Raw genomic sequence first — 26,085 nt, forward strand, 5'->3', positions numbered from 1 at the left:
AGATTTAGAGAGCTGGAGAGAAAAAGGAAATAGTATAGTTAAATTATTACCTTAGAATAAAATGTTTCACCTGCCAGAAGCTCTCCATGATCTTAAGCAGAATTTTTTCCTATTACTATTTTAAACTGGAGCCTCTGAGTTTAAAACAGGGACTTAACTGCATGAAGATATGTGGAATATCAAACTGAGATCGAGGGTAAAGGGTCAAAAGTACTGAGGAAAACATAAAATGGTCATTTTTACCATATAAAATGTTGGCAGTGATATGTTTTTCAGGGCTTCTAGCAATGATTTCATGACAGAAACATAAAAGGTCACAGCTTCTAGATTATGTAGCATAGGTGGGTCAAAGGCAAAACCTCTACCATAAAAGATTTGGAAAGTACACCAGAATTGGATTTCCTTTTACCAGCCATTTTTCTTCATAATGCTCTGTGCTATGTTTTTGTTGCTTTAGAAGAAATAAAACAAACTAGCAAGCCAATTTTATTTAAGGGAGTGGTTTCCCATAGTCTCGTTCCCTTCCTATTTCTATGTCAGATACATAGAATCATAGACGTAGAGAAAAGGAACAGCAAGCATCAATATTAACTCTAAAAAGATAGCTTAGTGACAAGCTCAGCCCCAAGAAGCTTTCAATAGATCGCTGAGGTTGAAAAGACAGGAATATTCATCACTTTCTTCCTTCTGAGAAAGTCACAAAAAATTCTATTTCCAACTTTTCAATTGTAAAAAATGAAAGTAAAAGTCAAATGAAAGCTTTACACTATGGGTAAAAAAGAGTTTTGGCATCCTTTGCAGCACTGAAGTTTGCCTTGGGCTAGTCTTTAACAACAAATATATAGGTTATAAATAGTATATGAATAAAGTAAAGATAACATATTTATTCAGGTATTTTCCCCAATTTCTACATCTTTCATACTGTGTACAAACTTTATGCCAAATTAATAGTCATATAATGATGACTGAAAAACCACTACCTACTATTAAAATAGATGGTTTAAATAATTAATTCAAAATTGATGTTACTCCTCATGATTTAAGTTTTTCAAAGATTATTTTAAACATTAATGGTTTTTTATTTATATATTAATTTTTTTAAGAGAAAAGATTGAGTCAGGCAGCATATAAATTTAATAAATTTATTACAATTAAAAACTCAAAATCCTGTACCATAATACCTTATACTATTTGATCAGTAAAAACTGATTAGAATGAGCTATTCAAACTTTATAAAAATGTTGGTTGATCTTGCCATCTAAAATAATCTGAATTAACATTGTATTAATTTGTTTAATTCATTAGTTGCAGCATGATTATTAGTGCAGAATATTGGAAAAAATCTAATATTGATATTTGGCTCCATTCTCAGTACTATTATTTAATAACTTTATAAATGACCTAGAGGATGAAAGGATCCAAACTGGCAAATGACACCTAACAGGGTATTAAGTTTTCTGAGAACAAAAGCTGAATTCAAAATGTTTCTAAGTCCGGGCTGGAACACTGGGTGAAATCAAAAGGGTCGTGTTAACCCGTGACAAGCTAAGTCATAGTATTTCAAGTCTTCCACATAAAACACATAAAAAAGGAATAAATATAGGTTTGGGGATATTATATTATATTGGATATTTCTGTAAGTTGAGGACTATCTGTATTTTGAATTCTTTCAAAATTCATTTCAGTGGCACATTTCTGAAAAGTTAAATCCATATCGGGAATCTCTTGAGAAAAAAACCCTAAGGAATTCCAATATTAATTTACAAAAATATTAAAGATAGAATTCTAGCTACCGCCTTTTCAGAAAGTATACTGTAGACAAGAGATGAACAATGCAACTAATAGACGGCATTAAAAATATTCAATTTCTTTATTTCAGCTTCTGAAACCCAAAACTCTTTCCAAATTGTCCAATACAAACAAATGTTCTCATGTACTTTCAGTGGGCAACAAAAAATAAAGTTGCATTTAGTCTCCCATAAATATGTATGTTTACCAATTCATTCATTCATTCATTCATTCATTCATTCATTCATTCATTCATGCATGCATTCATTCAGAAATAAAGTAAGTAAGTAAAGTAAGTAAATAAGTAAGTAAATCAATAAATGGTTTTAGATAATTTTCAGGAATTAACAAAATGCAAGAAACTAAAGATGCTTTAATTCTAGATATAGCTGACCTACGATTAACTAAGCACATAGATATTTCTCAAAACCAATTACACTCAAGTTAATGTTAACTGGACACAGAGAGATAGAAACAGACTAACAAACTAGCTATAAGTTGAATTAAAGTAAATAATTAAAATATGGATAATAAATCAAGGCTAAGCAAGTCTTTAGGTATTAAGCACAATACTTAATGGAATGTGATATTTTCATCCCACTATATCAGCTACATTTGAAACATTCAATAGAGTGAAGGGTTGGTTAACCTGAAACAGATGTGGTGCTCTAGTCATATTGATATGACTCAACAGCCTTACTTGTTATGACTAACATTATATATAACATTACCATTGAAAAGACATAATGTATTTGACAGAAAAAGAATTATGAAGAACATTTAAATACTATATTGACCTGAAATGAATACTAGAATGTTAACCAAAATAATTAAACTTATACTGGTAATATTATCTTAGATTTTCTAAGAATATGAACATAGAAGAGGATGTAAGGGTTTCCTCAAACCCTCTTAAAAATCTGTGCCATATTAAATTTAGAGTTATCTTCCTTTATGCAAACATAATTTCTGATCAAATATTGCTAGTCTACAACTGACTTTTGGAACACTAAAAAAATAAAAACATAGCAAAATAAAAATTTTACATCATTAAATTTGCTTGAGTAAAAATATACTCTTTATGGGTTGGTTTATAGAAAGCATGTAATACAAACAGACTTGAATGGAATATATTGGGTGAATACAAAGTTGAAGAATTGTTGCTGAATTCAGTAAGAGTACCATATAATGGAAATGTTACCTTTAGCAACAGAAGTTGCCTTTTCTTTGGTAACTATTGAACTGATTAAATTCACATTCCTGTATATGACTAAATACTGCTATTTTTTATTATCGTCAGACACTTATCAGGCCACAAAATAGGAAATTTAATCATATTGTTTTCAGTGGATTTACATTTACTTCCTTTGGATCTTTATTAGTTCCACTGTGATGTACAGAGGGGTTTTTTTTTACATCAAAAAGGAAAACAAATGTGTCGTGAATTTTATCATAAAAAAGATTGTAAGAAGTACCAACAAAGAGATTTAAAAAACCTTTTGTTCTATGTTATCTACTCATAAAAGTAGTATTTATAAATTAGATAATTTACGAGTCATACTAATAATTGGTAGATTCCCTAGGAAGTGAGTATCAATTGCATGTCCAGTCTGGAGCTGAGAGAGCTTTAACTAATTTGATATTGTTTCCCTGATACCGATGGCAGGCATGCATTAATGACCACAGCACTCCTGTCATCTTGTCCTTTCAAAGAAATATGAGTTTCCCTTTACTCATAGAAAAGTAAATAATTATTTTACTAATTATTTGTATAGGCATTATAATAAGAGTTCACTATCATCTTCCAGGACACTAGCCATTAACTAGCACAATTATGCTACACTGGCAGATGCATCGTTCTACCCTGATAGAAAATCTGCTGTATTCAATGTGCAAAACCATGTACACGGGTAGTCCTCAATTTATAATTATTCATTTAGTGACCATGTGAAGTTACAATGGCACTTAAAAAAAGTGATTTACAACCTGTCCTTGCACTTGCAACATGTCTCTGGTTAAATGATAAAAATCTGGGCACTTAGCAACCAGCATGTGTTTACAACATTTAGGGGCCATGTGGTCACCGTTGTGATCTTCTCAGCTGCTGTCTAACCAGAAAAATTAATAGGGGAAGCCAGAATTGTTTAATGACTGCTTGATTCACTTAACTGCAGTGATTCACTTAACATCGGTGTGTGTGTGTGTGACTCACTTAACTGCCTTGCTCAGCAGCTAAAATTCTGGTTCCAATTGTGGTTAAAAGTCAAGGACTTCCTGTGCAGGGAAATGTTCTAGTATATAATCTCTGCTGGGCCAGCAAGGCAGCTGCAACCAGTGCCAGGATACCATACTTTGGTCAATCCAGTGGATCTGGATTTTATAAACAGATTTTCCCGCATTCTGATTTTAGAAAAAGTCAAATCTGCTTGAATCACAAAAACTTTGGGATGTGTTTTGTGGAAGTCTCAATGTGCTGAACCTGGACCATAAGTAAATCTGTATATGTTTCTAGCTACCTTCTGTAAGCCTCTAAGCCCTATCAGCAGCCCTTTATGAATGAAATTCAATTAAGACTGAGTTGCCAAACTAATTAGGCAACCATGCTAAGTTAAGCACCTTTGGATACTTTCCCTCACAATGAAATTATTTTTCCTTCCTTCCTTCCTTTTCTTTCTTTCTTTTCTTCCTTCCTTCCTTTTCCTTTCTTTTCCCCCTTAATTCTGTAATTGCATTCTACCAAGAAATTATCAACCAAAGTTTGATCATAGATTACTGTTTTCCAACTTGAGTGATCAAAGAGGGTCTCCAAATAAGGTACTAAACCTCCATATGAGTCCTGAACTCTTTTCAAAAGTTTTCCCATTTACACTGTTGTGATTCTGCATTTAATTATGTGCCACCAAGTCAGTATCAACCCTTAGTGACACACAGATATTCTTCCCCTAACCAGTCCCTTCAACTGTTCCAATAGTGCACCTATAATGGATATAATTGAATAGAATTAAATTCATTCACCAATCTGCTAGTTATCCACTTCTCTTTCCTTCCACCTTGCCCAGGCTTATATATTTTACAAAAGTGCTTGTTATTTGCATAATGTGTCCAAATATGATAATTTCAGCTTATTCATTTATGCCTCGAGTAAGAACTCTGCAATAATTTTTTCCACTGGTTTTCTTGGCTTTGCATGGTATTCCCAGGAATCCCTTCCAACACATCAAATGGAAAATGTCAATGCACAGTTTGAAGAACCTCTTATTCAAAGTCCAACTTTTGCTTACAGAGTATCACAAGGAACCACTGCCTCCATGATTCTGGTTATTGTAGGCATAAACATCTTCTCACATGAATGATCCAATTCAAGCTAAAGGGGGAAATGGGTTTCCACAATATGAACCTAAGTTTGCATCCATCACTTTCAAGAACATCAATAATTGCTATAAGGGCCCATCGTCTGGTACAGTATCCCTTTGATAGGTCACCCTAATGCTTTATGTTGCCTCGCCATGTGGTTTTCAGTACAATGTTAAATGACACCTTTGCTATTGTCACTAAAATGATCATGTATCTCAATCTATTTTCCATTTTGCTGCTGACCAATAGGTGCCTGCTTCCTTTAGCTGAGAAGATGAAATAACCTTCACACCTTGGGTGACCCACTGGAATAAGGAAGTATAGCAAGATTTGAGGCGGTATGGTGTATTACACTAATGCAAACTGAATACTATCTCAGTTTGGACACTAGTAGTTTAATGATCATTCAAGAACAATTGATGTTTCAGTTGGAAGAAAAGGAAATTATATCTTTAACTTAAGATCAAGGGGAAGGATACTTTACTCAGAATAGGTTGAAGTTTATCTAACGACTCATAAGTTTCTCCTCACTGGCCTTTATCCATAATTGAATAAATCCATAATTGATCCCCAAATAACCATCTAGATCACTGACTACTTCACCTGAATTAGACAGAAATAGAGATAGGTGCCTTCTGGGTACTAAAATCATTGCACTAATTTTCAAGGGATTTTACTTCACCACTTTCATATAAATGCAAAACAGAGAAAAGAGCTTTGCGATTCAGTATGCTCTGTAACCACCATGCAAATTATCAAGGTCAAAAATTAGTTCCTAGAACTATCTTTTGGAAACAGTGGCCCTGCTGAAGAGGAATGACTCCAATTTTGACCGCCCACAGTCGTCCCTGAAGGATAATGTAGGCAATAATGCCAAAGGACATTGGAAGACCATATAAAAGGTTCTTATTTCTCCTTCCTTTCCCTGCAAGATCTCATAAGATGCTCATCATTCTAATATGGATGTGAGACAAAGAAGTTTGAAAATCACAAACTACATCTATTTGGTACACTGAACCATCAGTTGTATGGTTTCCCTTTCCTTCTCTGCCTTTCTTCTCAAATGTTGAAAAATTCACACAATTTTTCCATTGCTTATAACATAATTTTATACCTTCATTATCTTGAGGCTAAACTTTTCTAATGATTCTATGTGAGGCTGACGTAGTATTGAATGCAATTCCCCATCTCTTGCCATGACAATGATAATTGGGAGTCCGTTAAATTCATTCTTCCTGGCATGACCCAAGGCGATGGTTTTGAATTTGATCTTTAATTTTCTAAATGACTTGGACTTTACGTAAAAATCAATTTTCCCTTTGATCCACTTAACATTAACCACAATATTAACTAATTATATACAAATGTCACAATCAACCAAAGATAAATTCCTTATGAAGATGGGCAAAGCTACAGAGTCCTGGCTTAAAAAGGAAACAGAAAAATGGCAGAAAAAGTTCCATGTCTCATTCTGTTTTACCCACCTCACTATAGTTGCATAACATTATCTGGCATAATAGTTTCAATTAACTGGATCCATTCTTTAACACAAAGCAAATTATTAACAGTGAACCTTCAATTCATCCAGACACTGCTGTGAACAAATAACATATCAAGACATCTACAAAAACACTAACCATACTTTATGAGTTTGTTAGAACACCCAACTCCAGGGTTATGACTCTGGCAGATAAATATCAGCATTTGGGTGTGGTTTAATTACACTGATTTTTACACTTGAAATTTCCAAGTTGTTATGATTAATAGTTTCTCTTTTTAAAAAAAATTGAAAAGGATGCAAAGTGTCTTTTTTGTGCCAAAAAATGAGAAGGTTTCATGAAAGGCCAGATTAATAGTCACACTGAAACTTAAAAAAAAAAAAAGTAGAAGAAACTAAGCAAGACTCAATTGCAAGATGAAGAGTATGAATGATGTAGGAAGGCTCTTTTATTACAGAAAACTTTTCTTTCCTTATACACCCTGCAGTGGTGGGATTCAATTTTTTTTACTACCAGTTCTATGGGTGTGGCTTGGTGGGCATGTCATGGCTTGGTGGGCATGTCATGACTTGGTGGGCATGGCAGGGGAAGGACACTGTAAAATCTCCATTCCCTCTCCACTCCAGAGAAAGGTTACTGCAAAATCCCCATTTCCTCCCAATCAGCTGGGACTTGGGAGCAGAGAATAGATGGGGGCGGAGGCAGTCAGAGGTGGTATTTGCTGGTTCTCCAAACTACTCAAAATTTCCACTATCGGTTCTCCGGAACTGGTCAGAACCTGCTGAATACCACCTCTGCCACCCTGCTTTATACCAAGTATCTCTTCAGTAAAAAGATGTTTGGCGACAGGTGGTCCTTAGCTTACTACTGTGATGGAGCCTGCAATTTCCAATGTAAGTCATGATGGTCACAAATCGAGGTACCCATGTGACCAATCCCATTTTATGAACTTTTTTGCAGTCATGGCAAAAAAACTCCATGGTCATTGAGTGAACACTGTGGTCGTTAGGTGAATGCTGCAAGTCAATGCATTCCTAGGGATGTTTTTTTGCTGGAAACTGGCTGAAAAGGTCAATTTCCAGCAAACAAAATCATCATCATCGGTCACGTGATACTGCAACTGGCTTTAAATGGTGACCTGATTGCCAAAAACTCAAAATGCAGTCATGTGATTGCAAGGGTATGTGTCTCACCATTGGAACTGGTTCACCTGGAAAGTAGAATTTAAGGAGATTCCATAAGGAGGGGTTTTTGCCAGAAATAAGTGTTTGTTTTTAGATTACACTTCCCAGGGTGTGACTCAGATCTTTTGCCTTGGTTCAAAGACTGCTTGGCCGTGATTTAGGGACTGTTCTTGTCTTGCCTTAGCCATGAAGACTTTGCCTTCGAAACTGCCCTTGTCTTACACCTAGACGTTTGCCTTGTGGACTGGCTGGGTAATCTATGAACAGTTGTTTGGGAGACTGAGGGTGGGGCCTCACTGGTCAGTTGAGGGTCATTTGTTTAACCATTCCCAAGAGAAATAAAGAACTGTCTAGAGACTTGCCTAACCATGACATATGGGTAATATGCAACTGGCAACTAGCTTTAAATGGTGGCCTGATTGCCAAACACTCAAAATGCAATCATGTGATCATAAGCAGTAATGGTTCTCTCTTACCTTCGCTACCGGTTCAGAACTGGGAGAGCACACACGGGGGCGCTGTGTATGCGCAGAGCGTCCATGATGACGTCTGGGTGGGTGGGTGGGTGGCGCCTCATGCCGCTGCCGCTATCAGTTCATGTGAATCGGGGCGAACCTGCAGAATATCACCTCTAATCGCAAGGATGTGTATCTCACCATTAAAATTCTAAAACTGAGTCATAAGTACTTTTTGAGGGGGTCTGTCGTAACTTCAAATAGTCACTAAGTGACTGAATATAAGCAAGGGTTATCTGTAATTGCTAGGATGTCTGACTCTGAAGACATTTTTTATGTTATGTTACAAAGGAAATCAATTATTGTATAGCATTATTCAGCACAATGCAATGCAATGATTGCTACAATATGCTGGATTATCATCTTCCTTTCCATGTTTCTTTTAGGAATTTTGATCATGAAATACATTCTGAAAATAATACAGTGATTATTGGAACGCCGCTCAGATTTTTCAAGAATAAATGTTGTAAGAACTTTTTAAATCTAAAAACTTGTAAGCTTTTTCTGAGAACACTATGAATCCAATAAATCTTGATTTCAGCAAAGCACTTAATAAAGTCCTTTCTATTACTCAGTTTGAAAGCAGGACAGTGTGCCTATTATGTGGATTCATAGCTGGCATAAAGCATCTCAAATTCCTCACCAAAGTACAAAGTACAAAGACATATCAACTGGGAACTCCTAATTTGCTGTAATATTCATATTAATGGTCAAGATGAATTTATTGAAATAAAACCTATCAAGTTGGTAGATCATTCAAAACCGCATGATGAAGTTAATATTCTACAATAGGCTAACACACACATTGACTACAATCCCAGAGGGAAGGACATGGAATCACAAATATAAGCTAGGAATGCAGATTCTGACTGATTTGTCAGGGAAAATATATCTAACAGTAAGAAAGTGTGAACGTGCTAACATTGATGGTCTGTCCTTCACTTGATATCTAGCTGCCACAGATGGTTTGATCGGGACTCCTGCACCAAGAGTAAAGTCAGATAAGATGAAAGACATGTGATTTAGCTATAAAAATGTGAGAAGGATTTTGGAATTGAAACTCATCACAAGATGAATATTACCTTGCCTTAATACCACACCCTGAATAAAAAGATAAATGTGTTTTTAGCCTGCATTAATAGAAGTACAGTTGCTTTTCCTTCTCAATTAGTTTTGTTCATCCCACATGTTCTGCAGTGTGGGAATGCCCTCAATCCCTTCTATTAAACAATGGGCCTGGGAATGGGACTACAAATCATGTTGTCTCTATTGCCGCACTTGTCCTTTGGGACAGCATTCCCCTTAAGAGAGATAGAGAGTCAGCCCTTTATAAGAGGCTTAAGATCTGAATCTGCTCCTGAGTGTTGGGAGTCAGTACTAGAGGGGGCAAGGTTGTTTGATATGGTAACTATTGGCTTATTTCCTAAGCTTTGCTTCATGTGTCAGTGCTTTATTATTATTATTTTAAAGTATTTCTAAATTATGGGGTTTATTTTATAGTCTGTTAGTCCTCTTGAGTTAGGTGTCAATTGGATTGCATAAATTTATATAAATTGGGTTATAAAAATATACATAGTAATTGAATAATAGTTTCCAAATCATCTGAATCAACAATTTTTCCACTCTGCATTGCTCAAACATTACTCAAGTATCATGCCTGGTTCTGGGCATCACACTCTTAAAAATATTTAGGCAAAATGGAACAGATAACAAGAAGAAAAACAATGATGGTCAGTGATTAGGAACACATTTTTTGAAGAAAGAATTAAGTGTACTTAATTTACGGATGACGAAAAGGATGTACAATAATAAAATTAATCAAGAACATGAAAAGAAAGTTTCTCAGAAGAAAACAAAGAACAGAAAATATTCCAGACAGAGCCCAGAATGCAGAATAATGTTTTTAAATTACAAAGTGAAGATTCCACTTACATATTAGGGATCTAATATTATCAAAGGAGATGGTACTGGATATAGCACTTAGCAACAGCATTTAGACTTATATACCGCTTTACAGCCCTCTCTAAGCGGTTTACAAAATCAGCCTATTGCCCACAACAATCTGGGTCCTCATTTTACCCACCTCGGAAGGATGAAAGCCTGAGTCAACCTTGAGGCTGGTGAGATTTGAACTGACAAATTGCAGGCTGCTGACAGTCAGCAGAAGTAGCCTGTAGTACTGCACTATAACCACTGTGCCACCGTGGCTCCTATATGTTCAAACTGAAGCAAGATGTTGGTTGTAATGGCCTAAATGGCCTAACCCAATTACATATTTATGACTGATTTGGATGGCACATAACATGCTACTGATGAAGAGCTGAGCAACTTTTGGAGTACTAATAGTATTTGTAATGTGTCTTCCAGATGTTTAGGAAAAGAAAATCTGAAATTACAAAAGCAGAATTACAGGAATCTAAAAAGGATGAACATGGATAACCATGGCAAAATGAAAGAGGAAATAAATCAACCGTGCATTGCTATCTTTAGGCATCAGCAAATTGAAATAAGATGGAATTATTTTCAGCTTGAAATTTGAAATTATAAAACTTTCTGTCCTTTCACAGGCCAGATATGTGAAAGAGTTGCACATGCACTGAGAAATAGTTGCAAAAGGCTATATGTTGGATTCAGTAAATAAAGGGAGCGGTAGGCAAGACAGCACCTGAGGGTAGGACAAGAAGCAATGGTAGAAACTAATCAAGGAGAGAAGCGACTTAGAACTAAGGAGAAATTTCCTGACAGAACAATTAAACAGTGGAATAACTTGCCTTCAGAAGTTGTGAATGTTCCAACACTGGAGGTTTTTAAGATGATGTTGGATAACCATTTGTCTGAAGTGGTGTAGGGTTTCCTGCCTAAGCAGGGTGTTGAAGTCCTCTAAGGAGGAACACTACTGTCGAGAAGATTGGATTTATCTACCTCAAAAGATAAAAGAGGCACAAACACAAACCCTGCAGATGATCCGATGCCCATTTCTCCCCAGCAGGGACTGGGTCACTATAAAAGGGACTACTAGATAGCTACTGAGCCCCAGAAATGATCCTGCTATTATTGCCATGAGGTAAATGCCAAATATGGGCTCTTACTTATGTTTGGTTAAATTCAAGTCAGGTATTCCTCCCTTGCTGCTCCAGTCATGTCTTCTGGTGTTTTATTTCATGGAGCTCCTCAGTGAACCAAGGTACAGCCCACAATTGTCACACTGGGAAAGGCTACATAGGAACAATATGGTCTAATAACAATATAAATAAATGGTCTAAGGCTCTACCCAACCATCCCTCAATTTCAGGCAGTAGGTAAGACCTTGACAAGCCACCCAACAGAGCATCAGAGAAGGTCAACGTTTTTTCTGGAATTGCACTGGGTCCATCAGTTGAACAAGCTCTACGTAAGAAAAAACACATTGCACTTCACAATCCCAATACTCACATCTGACTAACTAATTAAAACTCTCTAAGTTGAAACTTGAAGCTGCCTACTGTATGACTTGGTCACTGAACATCTTTCTTTGTTTTCTGACATTATCTCTTTTCTGTGCATTTTTTGGTTTTTACCTTACTTATACAATATTCTTAGTAATTAAGACAAAGCTTACCATATTAGATCAAACAATCAAATCTACTCTGTTATCTTATTTCATTTATACTGAATTACGTTATTCGGGGCAGGGGGGAGAAGCCCTGTAATTCCAAAGATTCCAAAATGTCATTTAAAAATACTTCATAAATATAATTAAACTGTGAGATAGAATACTTTTTTTTACATTTCAATTTTTCACTTGATACAATATTGTTTTACTGTTCTGAACGTTAATGTTGAGAAAAGCTTTAGTACTCTAATGCACTCCTTGCTCAGTTACATGCTTTTAACTATGTCAAAAGTGAATTGTCTGAGATCATTGTATGTTACATTCTTTAGAACCAAGTCATTCTTTTGTAATTCAGTTTAAGCGTGTTGTTTCCTTTCAGTCAATTATTTAGGTGGCTCCAGAAAACAATGCATTCTTATAGCTCCTGAGTCATATAGATGTTGTCTTTGTATGGTTACAGCCCATTACTCTCTTTTCTCTCTTCAACTGGTATTTTGCAGGGGGGGGGACTAATACTGCCAGAACTTGCTTAAAAAGTTTGCAACTACAAAGCAGCTATTTCTGTTTTAAACATAAGCTCTGGTAAACATTGCTATAAATACATTTGCCACAGATCCCCATTTTATTCGACAGATATAATTTAATAGCTGTAAATTAAATTAGAATAGGATGCCAATACCTCAGGCAAGGTGGCGCGACATTTAATTTATACAATTAAACTCAAGGGTGGAGAAGCACAAAACAAACAATGCATACAGGAATCAAGTACTACAATGTGTGTTTTCTTAATTTTCCAGCACCACCTTTAGCTTCTATCAGCTTAAATGCCAGGAGCTGAAGACCATTTAAAGCTTTTATTCACAGGCTACATAAACAGTTCCTGTAGTCTATAGTGAAGGAAGTGGTAATTTGAGAGTCATACAAGGTGCTCCACACACAGTACAACTATGGCTTCCAGGCAAATAAGAAAAAGTAAAAGATTCACATTTTCAATAAAAGAATACTGTATACTTCCTTCCATCCCAGCAGCTGAGAGAAGCCGTAAAATGTAGGTGAACTCTTCAATACCTTCCTTTCATAAAGATATCTTAGATTCCCTCTCAGATATCACTGGTAAAAAGGAACCACTTATACTACTATCAGTCTTTAAAATTACTTCTACTCTTGTTGCACTGTGCATATGTGCGTGAATGAATTGAACACTTCACAATTTTTTCCCCAATATGGAACCAGGAAAAAGAAGGCTGTTTTAGTGGGGAGAAGAAAATAAAAATTAGGGAATCTTTTGCTGCTCAGGAAAGGTGTGAGGGCCAGGTGTTGCTGACATGATGCAAGCTGAACAACAAGCAATGATATTGGTGAAACAAAAAGTTGATGAGACCTACAGTTCTGGAGCTCATATGGCAGCCTAGTGCCAGACAGCAGCCATAGGTGATATATATATATATATATATATATATATATATATATATATATATATATATATATATATATATATATATATATATATATATATATATATATATATATATATATATATATATATATATATATATATAATTTGTTTGTTTCCTTATATATCTATATATCCTTCATGTGTGAGGATAGGACTGTATGATCACACTAAACTGACATTATTCCCTTTAAGCTCTGTCCCATTCTCTGCTTCTCTTAGTATGTTGGTATAAGAATGCATCCCATAAACACAACACATAAGACTCACTACCACAAGGAAAGAATGCATCTTTTATGCTGCAGAGACCACATAAAAATATAAGAGAGTGCACATGCACACACCCCAATCTATTCATCCATTAATGCATAGTCATCTTATACACCATGCCCTTCTACATAAAAAATCTCACATGTATTCATAATAGAAGACATATAGAATATGATTCTGCAGTAACACAATCCTTTCTGCAGAATGCTTCAGGAATATATTAGGTTTGCTAATGAAAAACCGCATGGCTGTGAATCTGCTATGACTTACATTGATCATACTTCCTTCTAAGTAAACTAAGAGACACATTTTATTATAAAAGTTTAATGAAGTTTTTCTTGTTTGCAAACTGTTAGAAACTTTCAAGTTCAGACAAATGACATAGTAACAACAGCTGTAAAACCTACAAATGACATAGTAACTGCAGCTGTAATTCCTTGCAGCTTAAGCATTCAAGTATGCAAGTATTCATTTCCATGTGCAAACTGCCTGGATGAATGGAGAAAATCAGAAAATCAGATTATGACAATACCTTTTCTAACTAGCAAATATTAAAGGGCATAGCTTGCATAAGTTGCAACTCATGAAACTTACATATTTTAGTAAACACTAGTCAAACAGAACAATTGCTACCTTTTTCATATTCCTCATTTTCTCCTGACCATGTTAGGTTCAGAATTTTGAAATTCAATTAGACATGACTTTGAATATCCAATGACACAAGTCATTTCCAAAATTTAACTCTTGGTATAGGAAAAACCTGGCAATGATTCTCTATACATTAATACCATGTATATTTCACTACTATAATGCACTACTACACATGAGATCTACTCTTTAAACAACTACAAATACAGCAACTAAGCTTCTGACAATACAAATTCCATCTAGATAAATCAAACAGCTTCATTATCTGCCCAAGTGCTTCTAATAGCAATTCATGATACTGGCAGGCTTAATGTCATTTAAAATCTGTATGGGACCAGATTAGGACAACACTGTCACGTATAGGAATTTATGTTTACTATAAGGTTGTCAACAGAAAGTTTCTTTCGAGCTGCCTTACAAGCTTAGAGAGAATAATGCTTTTCTGTGCTGGAATGGTACTGTAGCACCATCTAATAACCTTAGTCCTTTTAGGACTAACTTCTGGCTTATGTTTGTTTTCACTTTTCCTTGCTTTTAAATAAGTATGCTAAATAAGTTTTATTGCTGCTATTTTATACTCTGGTTTTAATTGGAGCTCTATCCTTCAAATTATCATATTAGAACAGAAATTGCTGCAGGCTTTTAAAGCATTTTTGAGAGAGCTAAAGTAAATCTCTGCGGATGCTTTCTGGTTAGGAACAGATCCCAAAATCATGAAGCTTTCTAGTCACGACCATCATAAATGCCTCCTCCTTTATCATACTACTTAAGCTCTACGGCATTTTAACATTACTATTATAATAAGTGGAGTTGTTTGTTTTTTTATTGGCCATGTTCCTGTACTTTTAGCAGATAAGCAGAAATAAACCATGTGAATTTTTTTTTTTTTTTTTGCTCTTCACTTCTAATCCAGCTCAGGAAGTTGTTAAAATTCCACCTAGAAAGCTGGTGTTAGAAACAAAGGCATCAGCAATACTATAGTCTGACCAAAAAAACACCACATAATGCTATATTTATTGGTACAATAAAACATTACCTGAGCAAACCTCTATCTCTGTATAACTTAACAAAGTCAATGAAAGATGTACTTGTAGGATTGTTGGTAAAGCTTGGGAAGCTGCTTCAATGTACACTGTAACTATTCTTGCAACCTCATATCACTAAACGATGAGATTTATGCAATCCACTGCAAATGACTTTCTAATCTAAACAGGCTAACTAGTATATTACTCTCAGAAGTATAATTATAGTAAAAAGGCAGGTGCAGCTCCAAATTGTGCATATGGACGACTGGTACTATATGAAATTTCTGAGCCATACGGACAAGGCGGTACAGCAGGTGAAGGCAGTAGTGCTGAGCTATAAGACATGGAAAGATTTTGTATGATGGGACTTAGAATCACAACAGCCATTTCAAAACAGTGGCTGAGCATTTCCCAACTGGGCCTATGTAAAATGGAAAGCAAGATTAAAGAGCAGATATAGTCTTATCATGGCGGCAAACTTTTCTATTGGTGAAAGCAAGAAGGATGATTTGCAGAGAAAACTATAGAGAAGCCACATTTTCTACAGAAAATCTAAATGGATGTTCACTGGATCATCGGCAACAATGCATGGAATGTAACTAAGATCATAAGACTAGCAGAACTCATCTGTAAAAATCTGATCACCCACTAGATCTGTGATGGCAAACCTATGCCACAAGTAGCACACAGAGCCCTCTCTGCGGGCATGCGAGCCATCACCCCAGCTCACCTCCACCACGCATGAGTGCACACCTCCCGCTGGCAAGCTGATTTTCGGGTCTCTGCCACACATGTGCAGGGGTGGGACGCGTGGGGAGAGTGCGTGCATCCACACGGGGCTGAGGGGCACACAAGCATGTATGGCCCATTTTTTGTTCCAGAAAGCTGCAGGTTGGCCTACTAGGCCCAAAACAGGTTGTGGGGGTACAATCCTCTCCCCCTGCCCTGTTTTTGGTCCCAGGAGGCCGCAGGAAGGCCTAACAGGCCCAAAACTGGGCACAAAGGCAGTTGTGCACTCCTGCGGGGGAGCAGGGGGAGCGCGGGGGGGTCGCACAGGGGCAGGGCACAGAGGGTGTCATGCCCTTTCGGCACACAACAACAAAAGGTTAGCCATCACTGTACTAGATGGTAGGACAAAGTTTACAATGTTCTGTATTAGTTTGCTGCTACTGAGCAAAGACCAGATACATTAGCTCTATCAAACATTTGCTATACTGATGGTAATTAATGAGAATCAGAAGACAAAACTTGCCATATAGTCCAATCTTAGATGTTGGAAATAGCTTCCCAATAGATATTATTTCAAATATTGGTCAAAAGTGAAAGATGGTTTGCTATGTTGATACTGTTAGAAGTAGTTTACATGTTTAGTATTTTTAATCACATGTCTGTCTCACCCAACTGATTTCAACTTCCATTAAGGTAAAGGTTCCCCTTGCCCATATGTGCTAGTTGTTCCGGACTCTAGGGGGCGGTGCTCATCTCCGTTTCAAAGCCAAAGAGCCAGCGGTGTCCAAAGACATCTCTATGGTCACGTGGCCAGCATGACTAAACACTGAAGGTGCACAGAACACTGTTACCTTCCTACCAAAGTTGGTCCCTATTTTTCTACTTGCATTTTTACATACTTTCAAACTGCTAGGTTGGCAGAAGCTGGGACAAGTAACAGGAGCTCACTCCATTACGCGCCACTAGTGATTTGAACCACCAAACTGATGACCGTTCTGATCAACAAGCTCATCATCCTAGCCACTGAGCCACCTCATCCCTATCCATTACATCCTGCTAAATGTTTTCAAGGTTATAACATGGCTAAACAGAAGCTGTGTGCTATTCTACTGCACTAAATACCATGTTTACACCACTACACTCCTTCTAGCATATAAGGAAACTTTAAGCTATTTATATGCATTTCAGAGATAGCAGAATCAGCCACCAATTGACTGTCTCATTTTCTGAGGAAAGATATTTCAAATCTCTGACCTGCAAAGATCACAGAACTGACTACTGAAAGAAGGAAAATTAGTTTTGAAGTCCTTTCTCAATTGATAAACTTTATCATGTTCAGAAAAGTCTTCAGTACCTCGAAGAGAAGTAGCAAGATAACTGTAAATATTATTCTAAGTGAAATATGCACATATGAATCAGTTATAAGACATAATGTTTTGCTTATACATTTGCAAATAATTTCATTCTTTTTTTTCAGTACTATAGTACTAAATTCCCCAATTTTCCAGATTGTATCTCTTCTGTTTACATGAAAGTTAAATGATACGAAATAAATTTTATCAGCCAGAATTACAGTTGGCAAAAGACAATAGATTACCTGATGTATCAATGTGATTTCTTTGTTTGAAGAGACAAAAGCACACAATTTATTATTTTTCTACAATCCTATAGTGTTATAAGGAAAATCTATAGAAAAGTGAGCTTATTTTATTATTTTGTTCATCGTTATCATTCAGGTCATCTCTTTTGTTATGTCTTCTGCAATGTTGGACTGGTTTGTTTCAAGAGAAATATTCTGATGTAGTAATGTTTAAAAAGGGCACATAGAAGAAAGCATCCCTATTACATGTATATAAGTGAAGTAAAAATGTAATTAGGTTAAATCATAACAAAACTCTTTAATGCTACTATATAGCTAGAAATTACCCACCCATTACATTCGGAAATTAAATAGAATAAGCCATAAACTATATTAACAAACTATATGATTATTTTCTCTGCAAGATGGATCTCCCATAATGAACATTTTTTTACAAAAGGGTTTGATGCTTTCAATATTTTGGGCTGAGTATTACTTAAGAGAATGGAACTATTTCCATTTTGTGCATCTGGAAAGGAAATTCACAATTCATTCCCTTTTCAGTAATAAGGAACTTGGCAACAAAGTTAGCAGTAGTTAACCAAGCTGACATCACACGATGACACAAACAAGTAGCAGATGTAATAAATAAAATCAACTATAAATCTATTAGATGCAAATGTGTAACAGCTATTATCTCTTTTTAATACTCTGTTTTAACAAACCATTAAGAAGATCTTGCCTTTGATCATAAAGTGGCAAATGAAATTAAATAGCAATGTATTCACTTATTAACATGTCTCCATGCTCTTTCTCTCTTTCCTATTTAATGAAAAACTTTTGCATGAACTTTTAAAGGCTGTTAATAAATATTTTGGAGGTTGTTCTGTATATTAACATAATGAATTTTGGCAAAAAATAATAATATCTTTGAACTAACAGACCACAAAACTCCACAGAACTTAATAGCAAGTTTCATTCAATAGCTGCATTCATTTCCTGATCTGATTTTATCCTAATTTTTGAATATTCGTGGAGCTCTATTTTGAAGAAAATATTAAAAAGTAAATAAGAGACATTTGAACAAACGTATAGGTAGTTTAAGCACTGATTGCCAAAAAAAAATTAAAGGTTAATGCTCCTGGCTTAAAAATAAACTCTACAGAAATCTGTAAGATTTTCAAGAAACCCTATCGAACTAATTATATTGGCAAGTACAATTTTTTCCTGTTGTTACTTAAGAGAATTTTTTTTAAAAAAGTGAAATTAATCATCTTAAAATGGTCACACACACACACACACACATAAAATTTCTTCCTTGACAAAAATATCAAATATGTAAAGTAAAACACCACAAAGAGAAACACAGTATTAAAAATAACACAATTATTTATTTATTTTTTTTAAAAAAACACTCCAATACATTGACAGCACTGAGCATATTTTTATGTCTCTGGAAGCATATAAAGTGAAACCTACAAATAACATAGTAACTACAGCTGTTAAATGCTGGCATTTGGTCTTTTTCTCCATTTTCAAAAAAACAAACTCAAAAGAAGTTCCTAATCTGTTTCTTCAAACCGAAGAAATGTGGAAAAAGGCCATCCTGCCAGTGGAAACATTCAAAATCAGAAAGCTCATGCTGAGGTTTGTTGCCGAGGCAGCAAACGGTCTAAAAAGGAACTTCTGCCAACTCAAATACTGTTTGCTTTCACACCCAAGAACAAACGGTGTGCGTGGCGGAGGCTTCCTCAGGGCTTAGTGCAGCTGGACCAGGCTGGATAAAGGTAACTAATGTCACAGCTACTGTAAATTTGTTCTCATTTTTCTATCAGCAAGTCAGATTCAATGGAAATTAAGAGTGTGCTTCTCAGAGCTTTCAACTTCCCACAAAGACAGACAAGACCTTCTGTGGCTGCAAGCCCCCCTTTTTTAAAAGCAAGATTTTTAAAGAAACAGCAATGAGCCATAGAGCTACCATCTATTCCTTCATGAGTGAATTGCTCAGGAAGATCAAGCTAATTCATAATGGATTTGGGTATGACTTTCTGAAGATGGAAATGCTGAAGAATGCCTTCATTATAACCTAACAAACTAGAGATACCAAACTCTGCCAAAACAGACATTATTATGGGGAGGGTTCAGCTCTGTGAAAGAACTGGCTCCGTCTCCCATCTCCACAATTTTCTAGGGCACAGCAAATTTGAGCCAGAAGAGTGAGTTTTACTCTGCTGAGTGATTAAAGTAGGGGGAAGAAGTTCACTGCCACAGGAAAAAAGCTACCATGCATAGATATTTAAGAAGTGATTACTATGACTGTGAAAATAAGCAATACTGAACCTTAAGAAAATGCCACCCATCTAAGGATTCAAGAAATAATACAGAGGCTATACCAGAAAAGCAAAATTATGATATGAAATGTACCTGAATTATATTTTATTTAGTGGAAGAAGAATACTTTTACAATTAAACTGTGGTCACAATCCAATGTAATAGTAGCCTCATTTATTATTTCTCTTGGAAGTCAAGACTTATTTGGAAACATAATATAGGCAGGAATGAATGAAAGAACCCTCCATCTAGAGGGAGGAGGGGGAAAAAAACCTTAAATGTTATCAAATCTTTTTTTCTAGCCAGCTGGCACATCCAGAATCAAACACAGTTAATCATTTTAAGGAAGAATCCTTTCAAAGCAGAAAATCACACTATTTATTCCAAAACTCCTACTCGATACTATTTTTTTTTCAGAGTACGAGTGCCTAGCACAACATACTCAAATGGCATGACACATAAATATATGTTTATAAAGGAAACCACAAATCTGCAGCAACGAGGAATTTTAATCTTTATCTGACTATCCCAGATATATGCTCAAACAAGGTTTCTATACATTTCAAAATACCACCTAGACTGATTACATATGCTCAAGTATAGCCTTGACATGTTAACAGCTACAGGCTTCCAAGCACTATTTTTTTTTTAATTTACAGTTTACATAACCAGATTAAAGCATGTCAAACTAAACATTTAGCAATAATAATTTCTCCTTCTGAATCATAAAGAACTAGGGGAAAATCCCTATAGTTCTTTGAAAACTATAATTTCGTAATTTAGAAACAATGTTTTCTCCAAGTGCTTCTCTAATAACTGTGCTGTGTTGTTTATTTCTTTCATCACTTCCTACCTTGTCTGGTTGCTGGTGAAAAACCAACCAGGAAGCCACAAGCACACACTTCAGCCTCTCGCTTTTTCAGGCCACAATTCTCCAATGTTAGGTTGCTGCCAATGTCCTTGCAAACCAATGTAAAACAGGCCACAAGGTTCACGTTAACTGCAGAGTGTTACTACGCTGAACATCTGGTCATGAATGAATGGATTGCCCACTAACACTCTGTACTGGGAAGCTGATGAAAAATTCAACATTTTCCTTGTTGGCACAGTTGTTTTGGAGAATTCTCTAGAGCTTCCTGAATTATATGAAGAAAATTTCACTGCAGCAATCTATATCTGTGAGAACAGCTGGTGTTGAAAGGGATCTGCTGCTCTCTGCGTGCTGGGGGACCTCATGTTGGATCATGATACTTTTGCTACATTTGTCCTTGAAAACTTAGCCCTACCTTTGTGGTAGCAGTTAAACAAAGTGACAGCAATGGTTCTTAACAGTTGCCTTCAGCACAGCAGGAAGGAGAATAAATAGTAGGAAAAAAAGATCTTGTACAGCTTGATGGTCAATTCAGAATTTTATAGGAGTTCCTATAATGGTAGAAAAATTTTCCTGGTAGAATTAAGATTTTAAAAAGAAAAGGGCCCGTGAATAAGTAAAACAGTGCATGTTACATCCTTCAAATATGGTTTTAGTCAGCGCTCTTTTTCCTTAATTTCAGTGCCAATATTCAGTCATCTTTATCCTATAAGTGAAAATCAGCTTCTCTTTTAAATACTTGAAGAATTACAAGAAAAATGTTGCACACCACTGAACATCAGAGCATCTTGAGTACAATCAATCTCTTTATTACATGGAATGCTTTATTAAGTTAAATCACTGAAAAGCTTTGAAAGCAGAACTATTAATTTCATCTGGAACGAATAACAAGCCACAAAACTATATTTTAAAAAAGAATTGCTTTCTTGATAGGACAATAAATAAGCCATACACTGTTTCTCTCTCCCTCTCTCTCTCTCCCTCCCTCCCTCCCTCTCTCTCTCTCTGTCTCTCTCTTAAAGGAAGTGGTAAACTTAAGTCATGCTAAATTTAGGCTATTATCTATGCAGCATAAATTTCACTTCTGTGTATAAATGCTAACTTGCATATTTCTCCATGGTAACTAAACTATGATTAAAACAACAGAGAAACCAGCCTTCAAAACCACCTGTTTAAATAGGAACAATCTAATTTACAAAAAAATAGAAAAAGTAAAATAAAAACCTAAATTTCAGACATGTCATGGGAATTTAAATCTCATTTCCCCTAATTGAAAGCCTTCATTTCCATGATCTAATTGTAAAGTACATGGTTTGGGTTGGAATCATTCTTCTTTTAAAATCATGTAATTTCTTCACATATTGTTAACCTAACAGAAGTAGTATTTTAAGATTAGAAAGAATAAGACTTTAATAAGCCTTTCCAAAAAGGAAATTATTTTGCTCCTTGAAAGGATTAATTTACCTAGAAAGTATCTATTTTTATAATATGGCAAAAATTAAGTAAATCAAAATCCTCTAACTAAAATTCTCATTAATTATGGTAAGACACCTTCAAAGCCTGTCTTTTTACTAAGATATCTTTGTTTTTTCTAATGGAGAAATTGATCGCTTTTAGGGATCATATTAAGTAAAGATAGTCAACATATGTTATGAACTAGTCTAATTACAGTACTCAAATGTTGAATATTTTAATAGAAACATTAAATATGTGTGCTTAATATCTTAATACATGTAATAATAAAATATATTATCTATGATCTGAAACACACAAATAAATTCATGGTACATAACTGCAGACACACAATACAAAATTTTACTGGAATTTAAAAACTTGCTATTTTGTCTGGATCTCATTGTTATAATTTCCATGTATCATTAAAATGTTAAAAAAATTAGCTGCAATACTGTATCATAAAGATTTACAAAATGCAATTTAATTTTAAATTTCAAAGGTTTATTTTCCTTCATTTACATCACACCATTTCTGCAATAACAATGTATATGGCTGTAGTATTTAGTCAGTCAATCTTTATAATAGCACTAGGAAATATTCTGGGTGAAACTACGAAACTAATACAGTGCACTTCCTGGCAAGTGGGAACTTGAATACTAAACTTATAGGTCTTCCTTTAGTCTAGAAGAGTACATCAAAGTAGTTGTTGATAGATAGCATATGTGATAATATATCCTGAAAGTGGTGCACAGCTATTGTTTACACAAAATTCTTTTATTATGCCATACATTACTTTAGATGATATACAGTAAATCAATCAATAGCTAGATTTTAATAAAGCCATGATTCCAGAAGGATATATGTTTCCAAAATACTGAAACTTTAAACTATGACTTCCAACAATTTTCTAAGATCATGGACCTTTTGGGGCAGGCAGTAGAATGTCAATCACAATAACTGCAATGGAAGAAACCATGATCCACCACTCCTGGCCTTGTTTCTTCTGGGATTTTTAGAACAATTTAATATATTTAATTACTGTAGTCCTACTACCATTGTAGTATTAGCCTCTGGGATCTGGTATGCAAGCAGTATAAGTCAAGGTTCATTCTCTGAAAATCTATCTGTCTTTCCACTGATGCTTGAAATTCCTTCTTTGCCAATGGATATTGTCAGAGTTGATTTATTTAGCATATGGCAAATATGTCCGAGCTGAATGTGCGGATGCTACTTAATATAAAGGGAGCCTAAGTAGGCAAACACCATTAAAGTTTTGGTCTGACTTTGTTTAATTCATACAATCATTCAATGTGCCATTAGCTAGTATGAAAAATAAATTCCCCTCCACCATCAGTACAATTACAACAAGTACTCCTTGACTTATAACCAGTTGCTTGAAGACACTTCAAAATTTCAACAGGGCCAGAACACGTACCTTATGCCAGTAAAGCATTTTTGGCTGTTAAGATACCATACCCATCCCCCACAGTCACATGACTGCACTTTGGGTGATTGGTAACCAGTTCATTTTTATAACCAGTTGCAGCATTTCATGGTCACATGACTGCAACTGGTGACATTAGGAGGGGGTCTGGCATTTTTTTCCAATTTTCACAGAAAATGCCTATTCTGGAGAATAAGAGAAGAACACTTATGACCAGTGTTTTCATTTAATATGAATGTGGCTCGACTTAATGATGATGATTCATTTCATGATCGCCACATAAAAGGTAGTAAAATCAGATCCGCTCACATGGGTGCTTCAACTTATAACCATAGTGTCTTACGAGCAACAATCCAGTCCTAATTGTGGTCCTAAATCAAAAGCTATGATTTAGCAACGAAACACTATCTGTTCTTGATCACCAGTTTCAACTGATTATTTCAGGCCTTAGTGCAACAGTTCTATGGAGTTAAGTTAACTTCAAAGAGTTAAATCTTAACGTAAGAGTTAAGATTTTGACTTGGGAATTCCTAAAATGTTAAATTTGTTCTTCATTCATTCTGTTATATGCTCCAGACCACTGATATTCTACAGAATTCACTGTAAGAAACAGTTATTATTTCCTTCAATGACTACGTTTTGCAGATCCTAAGACAAGAAACAATGTCTAACCATGACAATATGAAGTTCTTGATAGTGTTTTTTTCTGCTAGATATAATGGCAATAGCATTTAGATTTATATACTGCTCCATAATACTTTAAATTACTCTCTGCGTTGTTTACAATGTCAGCATATTGCCCACAATAATCTGGCTCTTCATTTTACCAAGAAGGTAAAATTTTACCAAGAAGGTAAAATGAAGAATAAATTACTTCTTTACTCAGAAGGATGGAAGATTGAGTCAACCTTGAGCCAGTCAGGATTCAACTCCTAGCACTGGGCAGAGATTGCCTGCAATACTGCATTCTAACCACTGTGCCACCACAGCTCCTAATGCCTGATAAATTTCACTTTTTGACTTATGGGCCCAAATACCATTTTTTTTAAACATCCAGGAGGTCATCAAGGTGCTTTTCAGAAAACATAAGATGAACATGGACTTTTTTTGTGTGTGAACAATGGCTTCTTTCTACTGACACATGACATACACTGTTTTTCTGATAACGCAGCCATAAACACTGAGTGCATTTGAGAGAGAATTGGAAATACATAGATGCTGCTCTGAAGTTCTTTGTGTCGAGTTTAACCTGCACTATAATGCAAATCATTGAAAGATGCATGACTCTGCACTGATAAAGTATCAGTTTTAGAAATGGTGGCATCATGTCTTCTAAGCTTATGGGTATTGCTTTTATTGTAAGGCCTTCAGAAATTTCTTCTGAATTGGGGATAGTGTGCTCTAGAATCTTCATTTATGTAATGTGGTGAAGGGAACCTAGGTTTGTCAGATTTACATAGGAAAAAGTTGGCTTAAGTCATGACTGATTGTCCAATAAAGTTCTTCAGTTATTCAATTGGTATATTTCCACTTGTGGCAAGAAAGGCAGTGATTTCAAGTTACATGCTGTCAACCTAGTTTATGAAATAAATGAAACAACTCCCAAACTTTGCTATTATTGTTCACTTAGATTCCTTTTACATAATAGTTGCCCTACATAAAGCTGTCACAACTGTCATAGGTAAACCAGTGCAAAAAAGTAAAACATTAACAAAAGAGGGGGGGGGAACACTTTTACCATGGAATTGCATTATGCTCTCAATTACAGTGGTATAACTTTCTTGATTACCTAAAGTTGTTATTATAAAATTAGAGAATCCCTACTATAAAATATCACACCCATATTAATCATACCCTCATTACTGAAAATTAAGCATTTATTTGGGCTCATTATGATTAATATCGCTAAAATAATTGCCATGAAAATACACATCCTTCCTTCCTCCTGAGCCACATTTATACTTTAAAGTAAAATATACAAATACTTACAGTCACAGTGGGGTTTTAAGCATGAGAAGATCCAAGTTTAACCATGTAAACTGCATAGTAAATATATGCAAGTTGAATCAAGTTGCTCAACTTTGGTGTTTTTCTTCACCTATTTAAAATAAAAAGCAAGAACTGAGTGTCAGTGCTACAAAATAATGTTGCCGATGTCATCAGATGGGTCTACTTTTACTCACTTAATAAAAAATTCTATCCATCAGAAAATAAAAAAAAATAGGCATTCAAATTCTGTCAGCCTTTATTACATTCCCCCAGAGTATATTTCTTTTTAGTAGCTTTAAATAACTAAGAACTAGTAACTTTATTGTACAATCATTTTATGGTAATATTCTAAACATCTA

At 35.3% G+C, this 26,085-nt stretch overlaps 1 protein-coding gene across 8 annotated transcripts in view; it reads right to left on the reverse strand.

Annotated features, from left to right (window-relative positions):
- Positions 1 to 26,085, reverse strand: part of FOXP1 (forkhead box P1) — a 628,729-nt gene that overhangs the window by 396,506 nt on the left and 206,138 nt on the right. For all 8 annotated transcript variants that reach the window (XR_015695877.1, XM_014054824.2, XM_087708882.1 and 5 more), the window contains exon 4: positions 25,727 to 25,835. The gene's annotated coding sequence lies outside the window, so the exon portion shown is untranslated. The remainder of the gene's footprint in view (positions 1 to 25,726; positions 25,836 to 26,085) is intronic.

This window comes from Thamnophis sirtalis, unplaced genomic scaffold (genome assembly GCF_051295495.1).
Source record: "Thamnophis sirtalis isolate CommonGarterSnake01/CBP01778 unplaced genomic scaffold, rThaSir2_p1.2 scaffold_3, whole genome shotgun sequence".
NCBI lineage: Eukaryota > Metazoa > Chordata > Lepidosauria > Squamata > Natricidae > Thamnophis > Thamnophis sirtalis.